The following is a 6,590-nucleotide window of genomic DNA, read 5'->3' as shown; positions in this document are numbered from 1 at the left end:
TCACCACCTAAACTTATTTTGCATTAAAAAGCACAAATTCAGCAAGACAAAAGAGATGACTGGGCAGGCTTGTCCTATAAACAGGAAGACATACTGGTGTGGTAGCAAACATGGTTACATAGTTATGCATGGTGAGAGGCCGAATTAAACATTTGTTGGTAAACTATACCTAGTTATTATCTTCTATAATAATTCCCTTTTAATTGCAGACAGACAAGTTCATTTTACAAAGCAGATCTTCTAGACATCTTTCTAATATATAGATCTTTGTAAGATGTAATCATTCTAAGAGCCATTTTCAAGTCTCTATCAATCCAACATAATCTCTGCATTTTCCATGTCTCCACTGATCAGATATAGCTTCTTAAAAACAGTTATGTAAGCAGGACCTCTCTCCACAACTGACACAGACTTGCTCAGTGTGACTGGGTACTTCTCTAAAGATATGATTATAAGTCTCAAATTCCCAGGATTTATAGTAACATCTGGAGGATTGATAGATACAAAAAAGGTGAAGAACATTTTATCCCTTGAAAGAGTTTTGAGAAAAATGTAGAATCATCCACAGTGACTTAGTCTGTGTGACTCCAGATGGCCTTGTCCATGACTGATGAAGTGCTACAGTTTTGATAATGACTATATGCAGTACAATGAAGGAATGGAGAGCTTGTAGGGCATGCAAACTTGGTACTAAATATAAAGGCCACCAAATTTACCTTGTCAACTGAGAAGTGGTTTCCATGGAATTGCCACAGTAGAATCCTGTCACTGAAGCACTCATATGCTATTCCTTGCAGCAGCTACATGGCCACTGCCAGAAAGAGGTAGCAACTCTGCTAAATTATTTCTGATACATGCATGAGGATCTGAGTGCAGTCTCCAGAGAACATGTAAAAAGTCATGGGACTGTGTTCCAAGCTAATCATCCTGGTGCCTGTGAAATGGAGAAGAAAGAAACCCTGTGGCTTGACAGAGCCCCAGTCTAGCTAAATTGGTAATTCCATGGTCAGCTTGAGACCATGTCACAAAATCAATACAGTAGAGAGTGACTGAGAATGATACCCAGTATTGACCTTTGACCTCCTTATTCACACCTGTGGACATGCAACTGCATGCACATGTGCCCCCACACAAACATGTACACACAAAGTACTGTGACCTTATAAGCAGACTCAAGCCTCTTTAGAAAGTTTCATGTCATTTTTTACCCTGCAACATCTCTCATACAGCACACTGTTCCTTATTGTTTGCACTTTATCTTTTTTTAGTTTTAGATATATTATGCCCATTGTCTATCATAATGAATTTCATCTTTAAAAATAACCTCAGAATCATTATATTCATTCAGCCTCCTTGTCTTTAGGCAACAGAAATAATTTTTTTAACTTATTTTTACAGGAGACTGGAGAGATGACGGAGAAATTAAGAACATGTACTACTTTTGAAGAAGACCCATGTTAGATTCAAAGAACAAGATGACTCATAATCACGGGTAATTTCAGTTTCAGGGACCCAATACCCTTCCTTTTCTAGCCTCCACAGGCAACCCTATACATGCAAATACTCACACATAATTTAACAAAGACACACCCCGCCACATACACACGTTTACAATTTAAATTATTTTCTGGCCTTATTATTCTTTTTACTAGGACAAGGAGGGTAAAATTATTCAATCTACTTCAAATTTCTGAAGGGGAACATTTTGCCTTCTCGATAGGAGACAAACCGCACCAGATTTAGAGGCATGTAAATCCAAGTTGACAAAAGTGTCCATCATATACATTAATGTGCCTTTTGAATTGTCTTTTACTTTTCCATAATGGGTATTGCTTACAATTGTGTTGCTGCAGATATGGTTTTACCACAGGGTTCTTTGATGCTCTGAGCTGCTTTGATTTTAATTTCTGCTCCTCTCTCAATTACCTTCTCGCCCTACATTGTTATTCTATCTTATCATTCATTTTATAACATCCATGCTCCATAAATTTGAAGAAGATAACAATGGCTGCTTAAAGTATACTTCTTTTACTTATAGTCACTCTATTGAAAAACATAGACTTTTGCCTTTAATTGTTGTTTTGTTTCTTTGACAAGAAACAAAACAAGCTTTTTACACAAAAAGCTTTACACAAGCTTTTTCCTTGAGTATAATAATATTGTTTTACTCTTTTAAATTTATCCTTTCCAAGGAAGACAGTAGAAAACTTGTGGGTGTGCTTTGTAAATGAATATGAGGATGATCCCCCTTGTCTATATTTTGATGTCTTCTACATTTGAAAAATGAGTGCTGATTCAGCAACTAAATCCTACACAGGCAACCACTGTGGAGAGTCCAGTGGAAGTATTCCATGACTCCTGATGGATGTCAGATCCCCATGGACTCATACACTTGAGATTTCTAACTAATATATTACCCTAAACCCAGGTTGTTGGGGTATTTTATTTGATCCTCTTCCTCATATCTCAGAAAGAATGAAGAATATCATATTGGAACAAGGTCACCTGATTCTATTTCACGATGTGACTAAGAAACCTGGAATCTCCTATTAGTATTCCTGATTTGGTTATAAAGGAGAACATTTTGTTTTATTTCTCTAGTTACATATAGTACATTTCAGTGTAGATACCTATTCCTCCACCATGCAAGGAAAGGTCCCTATAAATCTAAGTGATACAAATACAAGTTCTGTTGTCTGGTCACCCTGGTCCCACAGTTCCACTGTGGAAAAGTCTCTGGAATCTACATGCCCCATATTTAAGTTTTTTTATTCATCAATCTGAGTAATACATGTTCATGAGTCTGAACTTATAGTATCCAGGAATTGTTTAGCTTATCTCTGCAAGACCAAGTTGCCTTCATATGATATATGTGTTCTTCTTTTAATTCTCAATATTATGTTCTGTTGCTCTGTAATACTAGGCAGAAATTCCATGTATGTAATTTTTTTCTTGCGTCTGAAATGGGTGAAACAGAACACACATAGGGATACTTTCTTTAAGTCTGGGTATGTATCAGCTTTACAGAATTCTTACCATATCTCATGTCAACCTATTTCCTTACTTTAATTTATGCATATATTTTAAGTCCTATATTTATAGAATTCTAATTTCCTGATTCTTTTAGTTGAGTATTTGCTTGTTTCTGCATGTGATTGCACACATGTGGATGACGAAGTACAATTTATGGCATTCATTTCCTCCCTCCATTGTGTATGTCCCAAGGACCAAACCAAGGTTAACTGCCTTGGCAACAAATATCTTTACCTACTGAGCTATTTCACTCTTCCTAGTATATTTCATAATTTATTGTTGCAAGTCCAATTGCTACCCCATGCCAAAAAGTGAATGTTTTCTTGCTGGTGTGTGCTACAATCTAAAGCATTTCTTTAGATTAAGACATTGTCCTTTTTAATACCCTATTATGATACATGTAATACCTGTGGGCATGCAGAAACACATATACCCACATAATTTCACTGACATACAATGTCGGTGCCCAATGCCCGCACCGACACGGTACCAAGTATTGGGTGAAAGCCTGCGGGATTAAAGAAACACACACACACACACACACACACACACACACACACACACACACACACGTTATTATTAGCCATTCTTTTGTAAAAATTTTAATGATATCACTTCAAACATAAGTTTAGAGATATACACCGACAAACTCTCACCTACAAACTATATAAGAAGGTTTTTTTCAATGTGATATAAAACTAGAGATAACTTGGAAGAAGAAATCTTAACTGAGAAAAAACTCTTCATAAGATTGTCCAATGAAAAAGCCTGTGGGCACTTTCTTGATCGATAATTTTGTTGGAGGGCCCAGCTCCCTTTAGGTTGTCCCACTCCTGGGTTTATTGTTCTAGCTTTTATGAAAACACAGGCTGAGCAAGCCATAAATATAGACCAATAAACACTCTTCTTCCCATGTCTCTCTAACATTTCCTGCCTGCTTAATTACTGGGATATCTTCCCATCCTACCTGATGCAACTAGGATTTATTTTAGTGATTTTGTGTTTTGGACTGATGGCTGCTAATGGGATCATAAAATAAGACTAAAGTTGAATCTTTCAACCTTCTAGAAAATGCATAGAATAATTTTATTCTAATACTCTCATCTTTGAGACACAGGACATCATATATGAAAGGTCAGAAATATTCTGCCTTAAATATAGGCATCCTGAAAGGTTAATTCTTTACAACCAATAGGTCTAGGTAAGAACTATGTAGATAAATATTAGCAAAATGATTGTACATTGTAAGGTTAGTTTATATAAGGAAGTAGCCATGTTTGAAAGTGTCATATAATTGAGTTCCCGATAAAGTAGTAATTCAAAGAAAAAAGTGACAGAATGTATCATAGATAAAATATGCCCAATTCACATGAGAACAGCTTAGGAATCAGAGAATACAGGAGAGTAGATAAAGAGAGTCAAAAATAGATAAAAGAAAGACAGAGAGAAGTAGAGCAAGAAAGAGAAGTTGTTGTGTGTGGCATGTGTTTACGGAAGTTTTCTGGACATGATTTTACAGATTCAGGTTCTGAGAGAACAAACTATTCACTGGGGAAAACAGAAAAAGCTGGAGAATTAGAAGGATCCAGAAGATTGTAACACATTGTCCAAGTTAATGTGAGTCCAAGTAGAGCAACTCATGAAGATGCCAAGAGAAACCATATTGAATCAGTCAGCTTGGAAGGTTGGATTACATGGAGGCTGGAAGCTCCTAGTATTAGGTCTATAAATAGTAGAACAGAGGGATAAAAATACTCTGGCTTCAGCCTAAAGGACATATTTGCATAGCTTGGGTAAGACTCTTATCTCATCACTTTATCTAAGAAAAGAAAAGTGACATTCACTTAGAAAGACATACAGACAGACACACAGACAGACACACACACACATACACAGAGACACACAAACACACAAACATACAAACATAGAGTGGTGTGGGGAGGGAGGGAAGAAGAGAGGGAGGGGAGAAGGGAGAGAAGAAGGGAGAGAGAATGCTTGCAGTCAACCATTGAGCTAAGAACAAGGTTCGAAAAAGAGGAGTTACAGAAAGAACTGAAGTAGTTGAAGGGGTTTGCCACCCCATAAGAAGAACAATATCAACCAACCAAACCCCTGTCCTCGATCTTCCATGGACTAAACAACCATCCAAAGAATACACAAGGATGAGCCTATGGTTCCATCTGCATATGAAGCAGAGGATATCCTTTTCAGGCACCAATGGGAGCAAATGCCCTTGGTCCTGTCAAGGCTTGATGCCCCAGTGTAGGGAACTGTCAGAATTGGCAGGTTGGAAGGAGTGAGTGGGTGAGTGAGGAACTGCCTTCATAGAACAGGAGGCATGAGGGGAAATAATAGCCAGTTTCTAGAGGGCAAATCAGGAAATGGGATAATATTTAAAATGTGAATTAAAAAAATCCCCTCCCCCAATGAAAGAAAAAGAAAGAGAAATGGTATGTGATCTCTTCCCGGGCGGTGGCCGGGACGCGCTCGCTCTCCTCTGGGCACCTGCTGCCCCTTCGCCACAGCTCTCCAGCTTTGCTGGTGCCTGGGTGGGTCTGTCGAGTGCGGGGGTGCCTGTGCCGCTGATGGTTTTCGAGCACCCCACCCCGCCTTCTGGGCCTCGCGTGTCTGCCCCGATCCTGTCCGGGTACTTAGCAGTCGTGTTCCAGTGCGGAGGTTTAAAGAACCCTGGGGGGGGGGGGTCGCCCTACCGCCCGTCGGTCATCCGCAGGAGGGCTTCCCGTTTCCTCCCTCCACCTGTTGCTCCCTGAAACTCAGCGGGCCCCCTCCGGCCGCCGGCGCTTCCAGAGGAGGCGGTCAGGGGCCATGTTGCGGGCCCCCTCTGGGCGCCCGTGGGGTCCCGGCCCGAGCGCCAGACTTGCCCGCCCATTGGCTGGCCGCCGCCGGGTGCTGGGTGCGCGGCGTCCCTTGTACCGTGTGTTCCGCCTTTCCGTTCCCGACCCTGTCTTTTTTTTCTTTTCACATGTATCCTTTAGTTTCCCTCTGGCCGGCCTGAGGTGGCGCAGCCTTGCCATTGGCCCCTCTCTTCCGGTTCAGCAAGGGCCGGCGGGGGAGCTGGTGCTGTTGTTAGTACCCATAGGAGTTCGCTCACACCCCAGATACTGATACAACTCTTAGCGGTGGATCATTTGGCTCGTGCGTCGATGAAGAACGCAGCTAGCTGCGAGAATTAATGTGAATTGCAGGACACATTGATCATGGACACTATGAACGCACTTGGAGGCCCTGGGTTCCTCCCGGGGCTACACCTGTCTGAGAGAAGCTTGAGGATCAATCGCTGCACCCCCCCTGCGGTTTCGTCGCGGGGGGGGGGGGGGAGGCGTCCTGCAGCTGGGACTCTGCTCGCAGGGCCTCTCCCCTCGGCCCTCTGTCTCCCGACGTTCAGACTTGGGAGGCGTCCGTTTGTCGTCCATGCCCGGTGGGTCTGCGTGGGCGTCGATCTCGCCATCCACCGGTGCCGGGGGCCGGCAACCCTTCTCGTGGCTCATTCCTGCTCGCTCCACCACTCCAGCTGCTGTCCTCGCCCGCTCTCCCCA

At 41.9% G+C, this 6,590-nt stretch overlaps 1 non-coding gene across 1 annotated transcript; it reads left to right on the top strand.

The window, feature by feature from the left end:
- Positions 1 to 6,162: 6,162 nt before the first annotated feature.
- On the top strand, positions 6,163 to 6,316 carry LOC134486905 (5.8S ribosomal RNA). The gene has a single exon (XR_010066334.1). It is a non-coding gene; the product is annotated as a 5.8S ribosomal RNA (ribosomal RNA).
- Positions 6,317 to 6,590: the final 274 nt, after the last annotated feature.

This window comes from Rattus norvegicus, chromosome 4 (assembly GCF_036323735.1).
Source record: "Rattus norvegicus strain BN/NHsdMcwi chromosome 4, GRCr8, whole genome shotgun sequence".
Taxonomy (NCBI): Eukaryota; Metazoa; Chordata; class Mammalia; order Rodentia; family Muridae; genus Rattus; species Rattus norvegicus.
Note: the sequence above shows the minus strand (reverse complement) of the source record. Positions and strands in the feature narration are given on the sequence as shown.